This window comes from Papio anubis, chromosome 8 (genome assembly GCF_008728515.1).
Source record: "Papio anubis isolate 15944 chromosome 8, Panubis1.0, whole genome shotgun sequence".
Taxonomy (NCBI): Eukaryota; Metazoa; Chordata; class Mammalia; order Primates; family Cercopithecidae; genus Papio; species Papio anubis.
In genome coordinates, this window is record NC_044983.1 from 28,885,328 (window position 1) to 28,905,100 (window position 19,773).

Genomic DNA, 19,773 nt, shown 5'->3' on the forward strand with positions numbered 1-19,773 from the left:
TGCAACCTCCGCCTCCTGGGCTCAAGCCACTCTCCCACCCCAGCCTCCGGAGTAGCTGGGATCACAGGCGAGTGCCACCACGACGGGCTGATTTTTGTTATTATTGTTATTGTTTGTATTAATAGGGTCTCACAGTGTTGCCCAGACTGGTCTTGAACTCCTGAGTTCAAGCGATCCGCCCGCCTCGTCTTCCCAAAGTGCTGGGATTACAGGCGTGAGCCACCGCCTCCGGCCTCAACGGTTATTTTGTGAGTTTACCCCAGTGCCACCCACCAGCACCTGCTCTCCGAGAACGCGGTTCCAGCTATTTTACAAGCGAAGAACAGAGGGCCAGGAAGCTAATTAATAAATGACTTGCTCAAGACAGCACAGCTAGCAAAGGCAGCCTGATGTGGAGCTCAGCCCAGGCTCTTCCCTCCACCCCTGTGAACTGTCTTAGAAAAGGATTTTGGATTTAGAAGCCAGATAAATGGGTGGAAATAAAGCAATGGAAAAAATAATTGTCGTTGCTCGAACCCTGCAGCGTGGCAGGCCTTCCCTCACTCTTATAACCTAAAGCGCCAGTACAGCCAGTGCTCAGCCATTCTGTGGCTGTCGTTGAATTACTTAACTACTGGTTACTCTTCAAGTTACTAAAACTGTGGCTCAGTTTTCTCACCTGGAAAATCGGGATAATCATTGTACTACTACAATGAGTTACTTGCATTGGACTTGTATTGGAAAATGAGAAATACCTAAATTTTATTCAAAACTTGGAAAAAAGTCAAAAGATAATATTTTGTGACCTTTTTGATTAGTTTCATTCTAGAGAATTTTGTAATAAGCCTACTTGATCATCTGACACCCACAGGAAATGTAACTTTGAATAACAATTGATTAGGGCCCAGAAGATTTACAAAAGGATGAAATCAAAGATTAATTGGTAGGAAACTGATGAGGTGTAAGGGGAGAAAGGGGCAGGGAATTCAGTGCCAAGCTGAATTTATATATATAAAAATATATAAATATAAATTTATATATATAAAATATATAAAAATATATAAATATAAATATTTATATATAATATATATAATATATATAATATATATAATATATAAAATATATAATATATGTATAATATACATTATATATAAATATATTATATATTATATATTATAATTTTGTATAATATACAAAATAATATATAAATATATATTTGTATATAAATATATACAAATAATATATAATCTATATTATATATAATATATATTATGTATAATATACAAAATAATATATAAATATATATTTGTATATAAATATATACATTTGTATATAAATATATTTATTTGTATATAAATATATATAAATATGTATAAATATGTATATAATTCCAAAGGTTAAGGTTGCATTGTTCTAAGAAAAATTAACCAGTTTTGTATCAACTGAGCAGTTGTATTTCAGCATTCCTTTCCCCAACGATTGTATAAATTTCATTTTTCAGAACTGGTAGAAATCCATTTTACGATTCTGCTGGCTCCCGTATTAATGAGTGAGAGACTTAAACATATGGACAATGGCTAAACTGCATATGATAATAACACTCTAACTCACATAAGCCAAACCACAACCTCTACAGCAATCAGCTCAAAATGGTCAGGATTTTCTCAAGAAGGCTGCCAACTTTTCTATTTTAATCTCTCTGTCCCCAGACACCAGTACCAGCCAGAGAAAGCCAAATATTCTCCCCCAAACCAATCCTGTTAAGTTTCCTGTTTCAAGTTAGATTACCTCCAGCTTCTCTGCCAACAACCCTAAATCAGAACACATCAGAAGCATCCCTTTTTTCCTCCACTATAAAGCCTCCCCTCTTTCCGATTGCTTTTGAGTCTCTGCCAAACTCAAGTGTGGTCGCTGCCTCCATTGCTATAGCAAGCTCTGAATAGTCTCTGTTCTCACTTTGGGAGGTCTGCATTTCTTGCCTTAAAAAAAACTTTGACACATATTCACTATCTCTTCCCTTGAGACTTAGAAATCTAACAATTAGAGAACGTTTATAGAATTAAATCTGCCACATAGAAGGTGCTCAGTAAATGCTTACAGTGATTAATTTCATGTCAATATCTTGACTCATTTCAGCCAGTTGAAACAGCTAAGCTACTGATAATATCAGAATGTACTATCTATAATCTAGACTCTCAAATCTCAATTGCATCCCCTTTACCCAGAAGTTAGCTCTTGTTATTAATATCATTGAAACCCTCTCTCATACAAACCCCAGCACACCCTATTACAATACAAACTCCTGCTGATACTACCTGTTGCATGTGTCTAGGTCTTAACACTGAAAGCAATGGCTTCATTCATTCTGAGGCAGGAGAATAGGGTCTGGAGGCAGGGAAGCTAAGACCAATTCACGCTGACTCCCTAGAAAGAACTAAGTCAAAAGGAAAACCCTAACTTTCCACACCCAAGTAACAGAAGGACCAGAGGCTACTCTCTTTGCAACTCCTCATCCCCATTTTTCTGCCTGGCAGATGAAAAATTGAAGGTGACTCTGGCCGGGCACGGTGGTTCATGCCTATAATCCCAGCACTTTGGGAGGCCGAGGCAGGCGGATCACTTGAGGTCAGGAGTTCAAGACCAGACTGGCCAACACGGTGAAAGTCTGTCTCTACTAAAAAATACAAAAATTAGTGTGTGGTGGCAGGTGCCTGTAATCCCAGCTACTCAGGAGGCTGAGGCAGGAGAATAGCTTGAACTGGGGAGTTAGAGGTTGCAGTGAACTAAGACCATGCCACCGCACTCCAGCCTGGGTGACAGAGTGAAATTCCATCTCAAAAAATTAAAAAATAAAGTACCTCTGATTGGACTCCTTACTGGTTGCAGACCAAGTCTTCATTTGCATAGGAGTATAGTTTTATACCTTCACTTTAGCCTCTGATTGGTCACTTTCTGCAACCAATCAGATATTTGCATAGGATGCAACATTGTGACTTCACTTCAGCCTCTGACTGGTCCCCTCCTGCAACCAATAAGACTCATCATGGGCCACTGCTTTGTTTACATAGGGTGTACACCAAGTAACCAATGGGAAACCTCTAGAGGGTATTTAAACCCCAGAAAATTCTGTAACTGGGATCTTGAGCCGCTATGCTTGGCCCGCTCCCACCCTGTGTAGTGTATTTTCATTTTCAGTAAATCTTTCCTCTTGTTGCTTCATTCTTTCCTTGCTTTGTTTGTGCATTTTGTCCAATTCTTTGTTCAAGATGACAAGAACCTGGACACCTTCCACCGGTAACAATTCTAAACATTTTGGGGTAATATCCTGTAACCTGAAGGTACTCCTCAAGTGAAGACAAAAATGGGATAACTGTATGGCTTGTAATTATGTCAGCGGTACTTGTACATGGACACCACACTACAAATGAACTAAAACATAATTCTTTCTGTCTGCTGGTAGTGTAGACTATAATGACCAACTTAATATTGTCCAAACAGCATCCCAAATTGGCTTGATTTCAGAGAGTTCAATATTAGGAGTTAAACATAAAGTGTGCATCCTGCCTTCTCTTTCTTATTTGTTTTTTTTTTTTTTTTTTTTTTTTTTGAGACGGAGTCTCGCTGTGCTCCCAGGCTGGAATGCAGTGGTGTGATCTCGGCTCACTGCAAGCTCCGCCTCCCGGGTTCACGCCATTCTCCCGCCTCAGCCTCCCAAGTAGCTGAGACTACAGGCGCCCGCCACCACGCCCGGCTAGTTTTTTGTATTTTTAGTAGAGACGGGGTTTCACCATGTTAGCCAGGATAGTCTCGATCTCCTGACCTCGTGATCCACCCGCCTCGGCCTCCCAAAGTGCTGGGATTACAGGCTTGAGCCACCGCGCCCGGCCAATTCTTTCTTATTATATAATCTAGATATTACCTGGATTCCTTCCGAGGCACCCTCTAGTCAAGGTTTAAGGAGAGGAAAACAGCCCACTCTGAGGTGAGAAATACAGCTATTTATATGTTCTATAATGCAAACAGTCTCCACCACTGATGTTTAAATAAACCTCCGTCATAATTATAACCACCTAAATGTTGGCAGTCTAAGTATTTCCAGGCCACAAGGGTGTGGCTGTCAAATTATGTGAAGAACTAAGCAACTAATGCAATAGCAATTTATGTCTTACCTCACGAATGCTTGTAATATCCTGCATACTCTTTGGTAGAAAGCGTGGTGGCTCCTTTAGGGAAATATAATTTGTATATCTTACAAAACGTTATTCTGTTCAGACCTATCTAACCCTTCTCACCCTCACCTTCAAAAAGTAACTCAATATAACCATAGTTTAATTCCAATTTGGTAGATTAATTTACTGTTGCATTTGCTTGTGGTAAAAAAAAAAATATATATATATATATATACACAAAAAATTTGCCATCATAAAATGGTTTACCATTTTAAAGTGTACAATTTGAAGGCATTAATACATTCACAATATTGCGCAATCATCACCACTATTTCCACAACTTTTTATCACCCTGATCAGAAACTCTGTACCCATTGAGCAATAACCCCCTATTCTCTCCTCCTCCCAAACCCTGGTAACCTCTAATCTACTTTTCTGTCTAGACGAATTTGCTAGATATCATACATAAGTGGAATAATACAATATTTGACCTTTGGTGTCTGGTTCGTTTCACTTGGCACAGTGTTTTCAAGGTTCATCCGTGTTGCAGCATGCATCGGAACTTCACTCCTTTTCATTTAGTGGCTTAATTTTACATTTTAATTGTTTTTTCTGTTTTTAGAGACAGGGCCTTGCTGTGTTGCCCAGGCTGGAATACAGTAATGCGATCATAGTTCCCTGCAGCCTAAAAGTAGGCTCAAGCAATCCTTCTACCTCACCCTCTTGAGTAGTCAGGACTACAAGTACACATCACCATGCCTTGCTCGTTTTCCTATTTTTAATTTTAGAAGAGATGGTGCTATGGTTTGGATTTGTGTCCCCACCCAAACCTCATGTTGAATTGTAATCTCCAGTGTTGGAGGAGGGTACTGGTGGGAGGTAATTGGATCACAGGGCATATTTCTTCCTTGCTGTTCTCATGATAGTGAGTTCTCACTGGTTGTTTAAAAGTGTGTAGCACCTATATAATCCCAGATACTTGGGTGGCTAAGGCACGAAAATTGCTTGAGCCTGAGAGGCAAAGGTTGCAGTGAGTTGAAATCGTGCCACTGCACTCCAGCCTGAGAGAGCAAAACTCTGTTTCAAAAAATAAAAATAAAATAAAAGTGTGTACGCCGGGCGTGGTGGCTCAAGCCTGTAATCCCAGCACTTTGGGAGGCTGAGACGGGCAGATCACTAGGTCAGGAGATTGAGACCATCCTGGCTAACACGGTGAAACCCCGTCTCTACTAAAAAATACAAAAAACTAGCCGGGCGAGGTGGCGGGCGCCTGTGGTCCCAGCCTCCGGAGGCTGAGGCAGGAGAATGGGGTAAACCAGGGAGGCGGAGCTTGCAGTGAGCTGAGATCCGGCCACTGCACTCCAGCCTGGGCGACAGAGCCAGACTCAGTCTCAAAAAAAAAAAAAAGAAAAGCGTGTAGCACCTCTCCCTTTTCTCTTCCTCCTGCTCTGGCCTCATAAGATATGCCTCCTTTCCCTTTGCCTTCCACCATGATTGTAAGTTTCCTGAGGCCTCCCCACCCATACTTCCTGTACAGCCTGTGGAACCATGAGCCAATTAAACCTCTTTTCTTTATAAATTACCCAGTCTCAGGTAGCTCTTTATAACAGTGTGAGGATAGACTAATATAGATGGGATCTTGCTGTGTTGCCCAGGCTGGTCTCAAACGCTTGGCCCCAAGCCATCCTTCCACCTTGCCCTCCCAAAGTGCTGGGATTACAGGCATAAGCCACTGTGCATGGCCTATTTTAAATTTTTACTTTATATTCATTGTTTGGAAGAAGAAAACTTAGGGAAAGCTGTTGTTACAGCAGGTAGCTAGTCAGGCATGAGCAGGGCAGGAGAGGGCTCCTCTCACCCCACCGGGAATGTCACATGACCATCGGTTGTCAGACTATCTCTAAAATAACTGGTCACAGCCGGTGCCAGGGACAGGCAGTCTCCCAGTAGAAACACCTGAAACTGGCGATCAGCAGCTTCCCGATAAGATCTCAGGAGTTGGGTAAGAGGGCTCAAGCATGCGCATTAAGAGGCACAAGGGCCGAGTTTAACTGGTATGTGACCTTCCAGGAACATCCGACTGGTAAGGGAAGAATGCCTCAAGGGAGCAGGGGTACAGTTCCAGTAAACACACTGAACATGCTCACCTCCCAAGTGCTGGTAGGCCACTGTGCATGCAGACAGACCGCCCTGAGGGAGGAATCGGGGGAGAAGGGACGCAAGACCCCAGAAGTATGTCAACATATTACAACCTAAGTCAAAGGTCAAATGGCACACTTGATCTCTCAAGTCACACGCTTGACCCTCTTGCCAGTGTACTTCCCTTCCTTTCATCCCTGCTCTAAACATTGAAATAAACTTTCACTGCTGCTCTAAATGTTGCCTGAGTCTCTTTCTGCCCTATGCCCGTCAGTCGAATTATTTCTTCTGAGGCGGCAAGAACTGAGGTTGCTGCAGACCTGTAAGACTGCACCACCAGTAACAAATTTACTTCATTCTGCCATCAAGTGATAACTGCCTTTGACTCCCCTCACCTGTTAATCATCTCAACCAACTAAATAGATACCTAAATTCTCAAAATACCCCACAAAGCAAATTAGTCCACACCACACGAACCAAGAGTTAAAGCGTGTGCATATATTACCCTTCACCTGTTCTGGGTTTCTCTAGCATTAACAGTCTCTCTGCCAGGCTCAGTGGCTCATGCCTATAATCCTAGCACCTTGGGAGGCCGTGCAAAGCGTATAGCTTGCAGTGAACGCCAAAAATTAGTTCTCAGACAATTCCAGCTGAGCAGGGCGGGAAGCAACTCTTCTGAAAGAGTGCCGCCCCAGAATCCGTCCACCAAGTATTTATTGAAAGGGTTTGTTAAACTGCACACATCCACCAGATGGCCATTTGAGGTCGGGTACTTTAGGCACGTATGACCTCGTAAGAGCCCTCCAACCGCATTCTCAGGAGGCTGTTTTCAGCGTTCCTTATCACACACTCCACTCCTTCTCCTGTTTTCAGGGTCAAGGAGTTACATTCTTATGCACAAATAACATACACACAGTGCCTCAGCATTTTTCCATGCCCCGACCTCAAATGCCATGTACCTAAGCTTGAATATGTTGCTGTGCACCCCCTACAGGCCAAGGCAGGTAGATTACTTGAGCCCAGGAGTTCCAGCCAGCCTGGGCAACATAGCAAGACCTCATCTAAAAAAAAACACAAAAACCATTTTTGTACCCTCAGAAACTTTTCCCCGCCTTCTAATTCAACTTTCCCAATCCTGAAAATATCTTCCCAAGACCATGATTCCTTCTCAAGCATTTGTCCTCTATCAAACTTTCTCTAAAGGGCCAACATTTTCTTTTTTCTTTTTTTCTTTTTAGACGGAGTTTCGCTCTTGTTGCCCAGGCTGGAGTGCAATGGCACGATCTTGGCTCACCACAACCTCCACCTCCCGGGTTCAAGCAATTCTCCTGCCTCAGCCTCCTGAGTAGCTGGGATTACAGGCGCCCGCCACCATGCCCAGCTAATTTTGTATTTTTAGTAGAAACGGGGTTTCTCCATGTTGGTCAGGCTGGTCTCGAACTCCTGACCTCAGATGATCTGCCCGCCTCAGCCTCCCAAAGTGCTGGGATTACAGGCGTTAGCCACCGCGCCCAGCCTCCAACATTTGCTTTTGCCTCCACTTAGTAACTTTCAGTCTTCAGGGGTTAAAATACTGGCCTTGGAGCCAAACAGAACTAACTTGCATTTCTACTTCACCCCTACTGGTCTTATGACCTGGAGCCAATATTCGACCTTTCTAAGCCTGAGGCTTAGAAATGAGAGAAAAAATGGAAAGTACTCAATACAGTGTGGACTAAAATAGTTAGTAAATTATAGTTACAGGTTGAATATCCTTTAACCGAAATGTCTGGGACCAGAAGTGTTTCAGATTTCAGAAATTTTTGGATTTAGGAATATTTACATAATGGGATACTTTGGGGATAGGACCCAGGTCTAAACATGAGTTCATTTATGTTTCATATACGCCTTATATACACAGCCAGAAGGTTGTTTCATATGCCCTATATACACATAGCCTAAAGGTAACTTTATACAATTTTCTTTTCTTTTTCTTTCTTTTTTTTGAGACAGAGTCTTACTCTGTCTCCCAGGCTGGAGTACAGTGGCACAATCTCAGCTCACTGCAACTTCCACCTCCCTGGTTCAAGCAATTCTCCTGCCTCAGCATCCTGAGTAGCTGAGATTCCAGATGCGCATTACCATACCCAGCTACTTTTTGTGTTTTTACTGGAGTCGAGGTTTAACCATGTTGGCCAGGCTGGTCTTGAACTCCTGAGCTCGAGTGATCTACCTGCCTTGGCCTCCTGGAGTGCTGAGATTACAGGCATGAGCCACTGTGCCAGACCTATAAGGTATTTTTCATAATTCTGTGCATGGAACAAAGTTCATGTACATTGAACCATCAGAAAGCAAAGGTGTTACTCAGCTACCCATGTGGACAATCTGTGGTTGTTTGTTTGGCATCATCAACATTCCTGACTCTGAACTTATATGCTTCTGTTTAGAAATAATTTTCTTTTTTCTTTTTTCTTTTCTTTTTTGGAGACAGGGTCTCACTCAGTCACCCAGGCTGTAGTGCAGTGGCGCAATCTCGGCTCACTGCAACCTCCACCTCCCAGGTTCAGGTGATTCTTGTGCCTCAGCCTCCTGAGTAGCTGAGATTACAGGTGCATTCCACCACACCCAGCTAACTTTTGTATTTTTTGGTAGAGACGGGGTTTCACCGTGTTGGCCAGGCTGGTCATAATCCACCTGCCTCAGGCTCCCAAAGTGTTGGGATTATAGGCATAAGCCACCATGCCCAGCCATTTTCTTTTTCTTTCTTTTCTTTTTTTTTTTTCTGAGACGGAGTCTCGCTCTGTCACCCAGGCTAGAGTGCAGTGGCACAATCTCGGCTCGCTGCAACCTCCGCCTCCTGGGTTCACACCATTCTCCTGCCTCAGCCTCCCCAGTAGCTGGAACCACAGGCGCCCGCCAGCATGCCCAGCTACATTTTTGTATTTTTAGTAGAGATGGGGTTTCACCGTGTTAGCCAGGATGGTCTCAATCTCCTAACCTCGTGATCCGCCCGCCTCGGCCTCCCAAAGTGCTGGAATTACAGGCATGAGCCACCGTGCCCGGCCAATTTATTTTTATTTTTATTTTTTTAGAGATGGAGTTTCATTCTTGTTGCCCAGGCCGGAGTGCAATGGCATGATCTCGGCTCATTGCAACCTCCGCCTCCCGGGTTCAAGCAATTCTCCTGCCTCAGCCTCCAGAGAAACTGGGATTATAGACATGCGCCACCACGCCAGGCTAATTTTGTATTTTTTTAAGTAGAGACGGGGTTTCTCCTTGTTGGTCAGGCTGGTCTCAAACTCCCGACCTCAGGTGATCCGCCCGCCTCGGCCTCCCAAAGTGCTGGAGTTACAGGGGTAAGCCATCGCACCTGGCCTGTGTAGAATTTTTTTTTTACTTGTGGTATCATGTTGGTGCTCAAAAAGTTTCAGATTTTGGAGAATTTCAAATTTTGAATTCTCAGATTAGGGATGCTGAACCTGTGTTGTTATTATTAGAACCCAACTCTCCAGTTAAACTTTTGTTTTTCTTTTTTTAGAGACGGGGTGCACTCATAGCTCACTATAACCCCAAACTCCTGGGCTCAAGCTATCGTCCCACCTCAGCCTCCCAAGTAGCTGGGACTATAGGCACCTGCCACCACAACTGGCTAATCTTTTTCAATTTCCTGTAGAGACAGGGGTCTCACTATGTTACCCAGGCTGGTCTCAAACTCTAGCCTGAAGTGTTCCTCTTACCTTGGCCTCCCAAAGTGCTGAGATTACAGGCATAAGCCACCTCACCCAGCCCAGGTTAAACTCTTTTTCAAAGGCCACCAGTGATTTCCCAATTGCCAAATCCAGTGGCCTCTGTGGCAGGTTGTATAATTGCTCATAATTATTCATTTCCTCTTCCTGAAGCAGGAGTATGCCTCCCACCCTGTGGAATACAAGAGTGGCATGTGACTTGCTTTGGCTAATAAAATATGAACAGGACACATATGGCATCCAAGGAGAAGCTTTGATGTAAGAACTAGCCAGGCCAGGCGCAGTGGCTCACACCTGTAATCCCAGCTCTTCAGGAGGCCGAGGCGGGCGGATCACCTGAGGTCAGGAGTCCAAGACCAGCCTGGCCAACATCATGAAACACTGTTTCTACTAAAAACATAAAAATTATCTGGGTGTGGTGGCATGCGCCTGTACTCCCAGCTACTCCGGAGGCTGAGGCAGGAGAATCACTTGAACCCAGGAAGTGGAGGTTGCAGTGAGCTGAGATTGCACCACTGCACTCCAGCCTGGGCAGCAGAGCGAGACTTTATGTCAAAAATAAAATGAAAAAAAATAAATAAAATAAAGAACTCGCTTGAGATTCACTGTCTTGCCTGTCCCTCACCCATAAGACTCTGCAGTATTCCAGACTGGGGCACTTGATCCTGGAGCAAAGATAACCCAGAGTGTTGCTATGGCCCAACCACAATGACACATAGTATGCATGAGACACAAGCTTTGAGGCTAGGCCGGGTGGGGTGCCTCACGCCTGTAATCCCAGCACTTTGGGAGGCCGAGATGGATGGATCATGGGGTCCAGAGTTCAAGACCAGCCTGCCAAGATGGTGAAACCCTGTCTCTCCTAAAAATACAAAAAAATTTAGCCAGGCATGGTGGCGGGCACTTGTAATCCCAGCTACTTGGGAGGCTGAGGCAGGAGAATTGCTTCAACTCGGGAGGCAGAGGTTGTAGTGAGCTGAGATCGTGCCACTACACTGCAGCCTGGGCGACAGAGCGAGACTCTGTCTCAAAAAAAAAAGCAAGGCCGGGCGCGGTGGCTCACGCCTGTAATCCCAGCACTTTGGGAGGCTGAGGCGGGCGGATCACTAGGTCAGGAGATCAAGACCATCCTGGCTAACACGGTGAAACCCCGTCTCTACTAAAAATACAAAAAATTAGCCGGGTGTGGTGGTGGGCGCCTGTGGTCCCAGCTACTCAGGAGGCTGAGGCAGGAGAATGGCGTGGGCCCGGGAGGTGGAGCTTGCAGTGAGCCGAGATCATGCCACTGCACTCCAGCCTGGGTGACAGAGCGAGACTCCATCTCAAAAAAAAAAAAAAAAGAAAGCAAAAAACCTCTACCAGAGAGCCAAACCCTATTACTGTGCACGCACACACACACACACACACACACTCCCTCTCTCTCTCTCTCACACACACACACACATAGACTTTCCCCAGGTAGTTATTGACCAGGATGGAGTCACATACCTCGTCTAAATCAATCAATCCCCATGAAAGGGAAAGAAACTACCGTGACAATCTGAAAGAAATTTTGATTCACCTTTCTGGAGATGGGGAGGGAGTAGTAGCCTTCCTTGAACACAGGAGGGAGCAAAGACTGAACTCACATCTTCAAGAAGTCAGCACCAAACTAGCTTCTTACCTTGCAGAAACAATAAGAAGTCATTCCATAATTCGAACTTTCTTTCAAGTTTTCTCTTTGATAACCATCATATCTTCACATGCAATCCTGTTTATGATCAACTTCGATAATAATTATCATAATAAAGAAAATAATATCTCATAATATTTACATAATTCATGATTTTTGCTACATCAGTGTATTAGAGTTCTCCAGAGAAATAGCAAATAGGATATGTGTGTGTGCGTGTGTTTGTGTGTAGACGGGGAGAAAGACCGAGAGAGAGGGAAAAAAAGAAATAGAGACAGTTAGAGAAGGATGTATTTATTTATTATTTAAGACACAGTCTCACTCTGTCACCCAGATTGGAGTGCTGTACCATGTTCTCAGCTCTCTGCAACCTCCACCTCACAGGTTCAAGCAATTCTCCCGCCTCAGCCTCCTGAGTAGCTGGCATTACAGGTGCGCACCACCACACCTGGCTAATTTTTGCATTTTTAGTAGAGATCGGGTTTCACCATGTTGGTCAGGCTGGTCTTAAACTCCTGAACTCAAGTGATCTGCCCACCTTGGTCTCCCAAAGTGCTGCAATTACAGGCGTGAGCCACTGTGCCCAGCCAGAGAGGGATTTATTATAAGGAATTTCTCACACAATTATAGAGGCTGACAAGTCCCAAAATGTGCAGCCGATCTGGAGGCACAGATGACTGAAGATGTCCTTCCAGTTTAAAGCCATGCAGGCTCAAAACAGGAAGAGCCAATGTTTCAGTTCTAGTTCTAGTTTCAGTTCTATCCTAGCTCTAGACAGTCAGGCAGGAGGAGCATTCCTCTTACTCATGGGAGGGTCAGCTTTTCTGTCCCATTCAGGCATTCAATTGATTGGATGGGGCCTTGCCACATTATGGAGGGGAATCTGCTTGATATATCTGCCAGTTTAAATGTTCATTTTGGTCAGGTGCAGTGGCTCACACCTGTAATCCCAGCACTTTGGGAGGCTGAGGTGAGTGGATCACCTGAGGTCAGGAGTTCGAGACCAGCCTGGTCAACATGGTGAAACCCCCGTCTCTATTAATAATGCAAAAATTAGCTGGCTGTGGTGGCAGGTACCTATACTTCCAGCTACTTGGGTGACTGAGGCAGGAGAATCACTTGAACCCAGGAGGCAGAGGTTGCAGTGAGCCGAGATTACGCCACTGCACTCCAGCCTGGGTGACAGTGTGAAACTGAGTCTCAAGAAATAAATTAAATAAATAAATGTTCATCTCATCCAGAAACACCCTCACAGACACACCAAGAATACTGCTTGACCAAATGTCTGGGAACCCTGTGGCTCAGTCAAGTTGACAAGTAAACGTAACCATGGCAACTTGGCACCCAGACCCCTCCTTAAACCATACTGAATAACCAAATAAAGACAATAACAAGGTCCTAATTCCACCTACCATGATACCACTATCCTGCATACAAACAAAAACAAATTTAACCCCTTTCCTAGAAGAGAAGGTCAAGTCCTTGGGTCATGTTTTCTCTTAGATATCCCATAACTTTTTTTTATTTGTATAAATTTAAGGGGTACAAGTACAGTTTTGTCACATGGATATTTTGCATAGCAGGGAAGTCTGGGCTTTTGGGTAAGCATCACCCAAACAGTGTACATTGCACCTATTAGGTAATCTCTCATCCCTCATCGCCCTCCCACCCTCCCACTCTTTCAAGTTTCAATGCCTATTCTTTCATATTCTACACACTCTATGTCCATGTGGACACATTATTTAGATCCCATTTATAGATAAGAACACATGGCATTTGACTTTCTGCGTTGTTTCACTTAAGATAATAGCCTTCAGTTCCATCCACGTTGCTGCAAAAGACATGATTTCATTCTTTTTTATAGCTAAATAGTATTCTATTTTATTTATACACACACACACACACACACACACCCCACATTTTCTTTCTTTTTTTTTCTTTTTCTTTTTTTTTTATATGGAGTCTCGCTCCATCACCAGGCTGGAGTGCAGTGGCGCGATCTCAGCTCACTGCAATCTCCACCTCTCAGGTTCAAGTGGTTCCCCTGCCTCAGCCTCCCCAGTAGCTGGGACTATGAGTGTGCACCAACATGCCCGGCTAATTTTTTGTATTTTAGTAGAGACGTGGTTTCACCATATTGGCCAAGATGGCCTCAATCTCCTGACCTCATGATCTGCCTGCCTTGGCCTCCTAAAGTGCTGGGATTACAGGCCTGAGCCCCTGCACCTGGCCTACCACATTTTCTTTATCCAGTCACCCACTGATGGATACTTAGGTTGATTCCATATCCTTGTTTTTGTGTATAGTGCTGTGATAAACATAATGAGTGTAAATATCTTTTCGATGTAATGCTTTTTCTTTTGGGAAATCTCATAACTTTTTAAACAATTCTTAAATACTACGATATCGAATCAATACATCTTAGGTTATATGATGCAGGAAAAAGAGAGGGAAGAAAACAAAGAAACACACATATGTAATCATGGCAATTACAGTCCTCATTTCTATAACTGGTCACATGGCTCTCCTATGTTAAGTGGGAACATATGGTACTTGTCTTTTTATCCCTGGTTTATTTCACTTATGATAATGAACACCAGTTATATCTATGTTGCTGCAAATGACAGAATTTCATTCTTTTTTATGGCTGCATAGTATTCCATTGTGTGTATGTGTCACATTTTCTTTAACCATTCATCTGTTAAAGGACACTCAGAGTTCATCTTTTTGCTGTTGAGTATAATACTCCTTAAGGCTTTAGATCTTTTTCTCTAGAGTATACCAAGGCAATGCTGGCATTTCTTTCTTTTCAAGACAGAGTCTTGCTCTGTTGCCAGTTTATAGTGTAGTGGTGTGATCTTGGCTCACCGCAACCTCCACCTACTGGGTTCAAGCGATTCCCCTGCCTCAGCCTCCTGAGTAGCTGGGCCTACAGGTTCACACCACCATGCCCAGCTAATTTTTCCTATTTTAGTAGAGACAGGGTTTCACCATGTTGGCCAGGATGGTCTTGATCTTCTTACCTCATGATCCACCCTCCTTGGCCTCCCAAGTAGCTGGGATTATAGGTGTATGCCACCATGCCCAGCTAATTTTTGTATTTTTAGTAGAGACAGCGTTTTGCCATGTTGGCCAGGCTGGTCTCGAACTCCTGACCTCAGGTGATCCCCTGCACCTCAGCCTCCCAAAGTGCTAGGATTACAGGCATGAGCCACCATCCCTGGCCTTGTTCCATGTTTTAGCCAAACAAACTAACTTTTAGAGCCCTTTCTAACCTCCTAAGCTGTAACATTAAATTGGCGGATCACTTGAGGTCAGGAGTTTGAGACCAGAGTGGGCAACATAGTGAAACCCGTTCTCTACTAAAAATACAAAAATTAGCTGGGCATGGTGGCAGGCACCTATAATCCCAGCTACTTGGGAGGCTGAGGCAGGAGAATTCCTTGAACCTGGGAGGTGTAGGTTGCAGTGAGCCAAGACTGCACCACTGCACTCTAACCTGGGCAACAGAGCAAGACTCTATCTCAAACAAAAAACAAACCATTAAATCGACAGTCTCTGTTTAGTGGGCCCGTGTCAGTAAATTTGACTTGATCCAACTTTATTTTTCTTTCACCATTATCCCATAGTCTTAACATCCATTCCCACACATTTCGCCCTGGATTTCTGTATGTGTAAATTGGAAAAACGATGTACTCCTTTTGGAGTACAGCTTACCTCTTCACGGGTCATGTTTTGTACTTCACCTTTTGTGGCTGGCTGGAACTTGAGTCTAGTCATAGGTTTAGAAGCAAAGACAAGTGATGAGGGTGTGTCCTGAATAGAATCAGCAGAGTCTTGCAAGTTAATTACCTCAGAAGAGGACATTATAATATCTTCAGGCAAAGCAGAGACGGAATAGCTGCTTCTACTGGCAGAAGACTCAGCAGAATTTAGGGGTTCCGTGTCCACACCCTCATCAGGATCTTCCCATATATCCCCATTCCAATTTTCAGGATCTCATTCTTTTCCTTCCCAATCAATGCCCTCACTTTGACAGCAGACGCCCTGAGAGGTTGGGAATTTGATTTGCATTGTAATTCAGCCACTTGCTGGATAAGACTCTGGGAGTGCTTTTCAGTAATCTCAGCTCTGAAGCTACAAAGATTTTAAATGCTGCCTTAATCATATCATATATTATAATTATATATTTCTGGACTCTATTTTGATCAACCAATGTGATTTTAGCCATATATTGTGGACTTTCTTGAAGAGGGATACACATACACGACGGTGATACAGTTTTATTTCCAATGGGTGACCACAAGATGGCGCTAGGTGACTACAATGATCTGCTTACCAAACATTAAAGCCCAAAATTAAGCACAAAGGTTAAGTAATTGCCATATACACAAAAAGGAATACCTTTTAATGTAATATCTTAAAGTTAATGTATTTTAAAGCCTGATATATTTTTAAAAGAAATTTGGCACATAAAAAAAAGTGCTTGATTAAAATATGCACTCAGCTGAGCGCAGTGGCTCACGCCTGTAATCCCAGCAGTTTGGAAGGCCGAGGCGGGCAGATCATCTGAGGTCAGGAGCTCGAGACCAGCCTGGCCAACATGGTGAAACCCTGTCTCTACTAAAAATACAAAAAATTTGCCAGGCACAGTGGCGCATGCCTGTAATCCAGCTAGTCAGTCAGGAGGCTGCGTCAGGAGAGTTGCTTGAACCTGGGAGGCAGAGGTTGCAGTGAGGCAAGATCGCACCATTGCACTCCAGCCTGAGTGACACAGCAAGACTCTGTCTCAAAAAAAGAAAATAAAAAATAAAAAAACAATAAAATGTGCACTCAAGGAGTCTCCTCTCTTGTTATCAAGGGACAATTCAGAATCAACGCCAAATATTGTTTTAGTGTGAAAAATCCCTGCTTTAAATTGAGGCTCATGATTTTATGCTCCTGCTGTAGGGAATTAGACCTACCATGTTGTATTAGCTATGCCTTTTGTTTTCTGTATTCTGATACTTTGACATTTGGGAGCCTTGCTAATCCTGGAGGGCTGCCTGTCCTAGTCCCAGTGCTAGCAAATTTCTAGAGACAGTAAATGATTAGGGGACTATGCCCTTTATATGCCAACCAATCCAGGGCCTACAACCTCAACCACCTTCTTTATTGGGCCCATACTATCCATCTGCTTGCCCTAATCACTCCAGGGCCAGCCCTTATCCCCCAGAGCCCACAGAAATTATTCAAATAAGCCAATGCTAAACTTGCTTACCCAGCCTTGCCTCTTTCTTTCTATGGAAACCACAGTAAATTATCTTGCCCACGTTTTCCTTCCACTCTCTTTGCCTCCTGACCAGCCCCTGTGTTTCCTGGGTGTCTTTCCTCGTCCTCCCTGGGGTGATATACCCCTTCATAGGATCTGTGAGCGTAACAACCATATTTTCTTTTCTTTCTTTTTTGAGGTAGGGTCTGGCTCTTCACCTAGGCTAGGGTGTAGTGGTACGATCCGGCTCACTGCAGCCTCCGCCTCCTGGCCTCAAGGGATCCTCCCACCACAGCCTTAGGAGTAGCTGGGACTACAGGCACTTGCCACTACAACTGGCTAAGTTATGTATTTTTTGAGGAGAGACGCGATCTCACCGTGTTGCCCAGGCTGGTCTTGAACTCCTGGACTCAAGTGATCCTGCAACCTTGGCCTCCCAAAGTGCTGGGATTACAGGTGTGAGCCCCCATGCCCAGCCACAACTATATTTTCAATGGCACTTGGCTCCTCATCTAATGACCTTGCCATACTAAATAATAATAAACCCTATATTTTTAAAGCAAGTGTCAGACTTTGCTGGTTACCTTCTCAACCATTCCCCTACTTTCTTGCTAAAGGCTTTGTTCAAGACAGCAGTGGATTCAGCTTAAATGCTTACCTTGCCAGGTTCCTTGCAGCTAGCTTGTCTGTGTGACACACGCATGGCTTCTACGTAAGGAGAAATCTCCTGGCCATTTTGGGGTAAGTTTTTGTTTCCTGATTCAGATACCACTTCTTTCTCCTTTCTCACCCTTTTTGGAACACAGACATGAGACTAGAGATAAAGGAGCTATTTTACAATCATGAAGTGACAAACTCAAGCATGAAAGCTACCTTGTAAGGATAGTGAAATGGAAAGATAAAGGAAGCTTGGGGCCAGATACAGTGGTTCATGCCTATAATCCCAGCATATTGGGAGGCTGAGGGGGGAGGATTTCTTGAGCCCAGGAATTGGAGACCAGCCCTGGCAACAAAGCAAGACCCTGTCTCTACAAAAAATATAAAAATTAGCTGAGCATGATGGTGCATACCTGTAGTCCCAGTTATTCAGGAGGCTTCAATGGGAGGATTGCCTGAGCCCAGGAGGTCGAGGCTGCAGTGAGCCATGATCACACCACTGCACTACAGCCTGTGCAACAGAGCAAGGCCCTGTCTCTAAAAGAAAATAATAATACACTAATATTTAATATTAATACTCATAGCTTTTTGAGGGGTTTCTCATTGAATCCTTCCAAAATGGTATGAGGTAGATAAAAATGTTCTGACTTTACAGATGGAGAAGCTGAGGCATAGAAGTGTTATATTTTCCAAGGACATAGAACTCTAAGTGGAGGAGTCAAGATCCAAACCCACTTCTGCCTGTCTCTAAAGCCTGAGCTAACAACTATGAACTATTGCAATTAATTGAAAAGTAAACTCTTTGGAGATTCATGTTTGTATCTCCACAGTGCCTAGTGTACTGCTAGATACCAGTGTTATTTAATCAAGATAAATAGACCGGGCGCGGTGGCTCACGCCTGTAATCCCAGCACTTTGGGAGGCCAAGGCAGGCAGATCACGAAGTCAGGAGATCCAGACCATCCTGGCGAACACGGTGAAACCCTGTCTCTACTAAAAATACAAAAAATTAGCCGGGCTTGGTGGCGGGCGCCTGTAGTCCCAGTTACTCTGGAGGCTGAGGCAGGAGAATGGCGTGAACCTGGGAGGCGGAGCTTGCAGTGAGCCGAGATCATGCTACTGCACTCCAGCCTGGGCAACAGAGTGAAACTCTGTCTCAAAAAAAAAAAAAAAAAAAAAAAAGATAAATAAGAGTAATCAAAAGAAAAGAATTACATTTTGGGCCATATCAAGATAAAGTAAACATAACCAAAAACTTAGTTTCAGTATATTTAAATAGACTTAATCTTTATTATTTGTGGATTCCATATTTGCCAATTTGCCTACCCATTAAAATGTATTTGTAAGCCTGAAATCAATACTTGTAGCACCTTCATAGTCACTTGCAGACATGTGCAGAGTGGGAAAAAATTGGAGTGCTGGGATTACAGGTGTGAGCCACCACGCCCAGCCGATTTCACTGTTTAAAATGGCCCTACATGGTGGCTCAAGCCTGTAATCCCAGCACTTTGGGAGGATGAGGCGGGTGGGTCCCTGGGGCCCAGGAGTTTGAGACCAGCCTGGCAACATAGAGAGACCCCCATCTCTACAAAAAATATTAAAATTAGCCAGGTATGGTGGCAGGTTGTCTGTGGTCCCAGCTACTGGGGAGGCTGAGGCTGGAGGATCCACTTAAGCACAAGAAGCAGAGGTTGCAGTGAGCTACTCTGCACTACTGCACACCAGCCTGGAAGACAAAGTCAGACCCTGTCTCAAAAAAGAAAAAAAAAAAAGACATTTTCTCACCACAAAAGAATGACAACTATGCGAGATAATGCCTATGTTAATTAGCTTGATTTAGCCGTTCCACTATATATATACATTTTATTAATTTATTATTATTTTTTGAGAGGGAGTCTTACTCTGTCACCCAGGCTGGAGTGTAGTGGCGCAATCTCAGCTCACTGCAACCTCCGCCTCTTGGGCTCAAGCTATTCTCCTGCCTCGGTCTCCCAAGTGGCTGGGATTACAGGCACGCGCCACCAGGCCCAGCTAATTTTTGTATTTTTAATAGAGACGGGGTTTCACCATGTTGGCCAGGCTGGTCTCTTGGACTCTTGACCTCTGGTGATCCGTCCACCTTGGCCTCCCAAAGTGCTGGAATTACAGGCGTGAGTCACCATGCCTGGTCTTTATTTATTT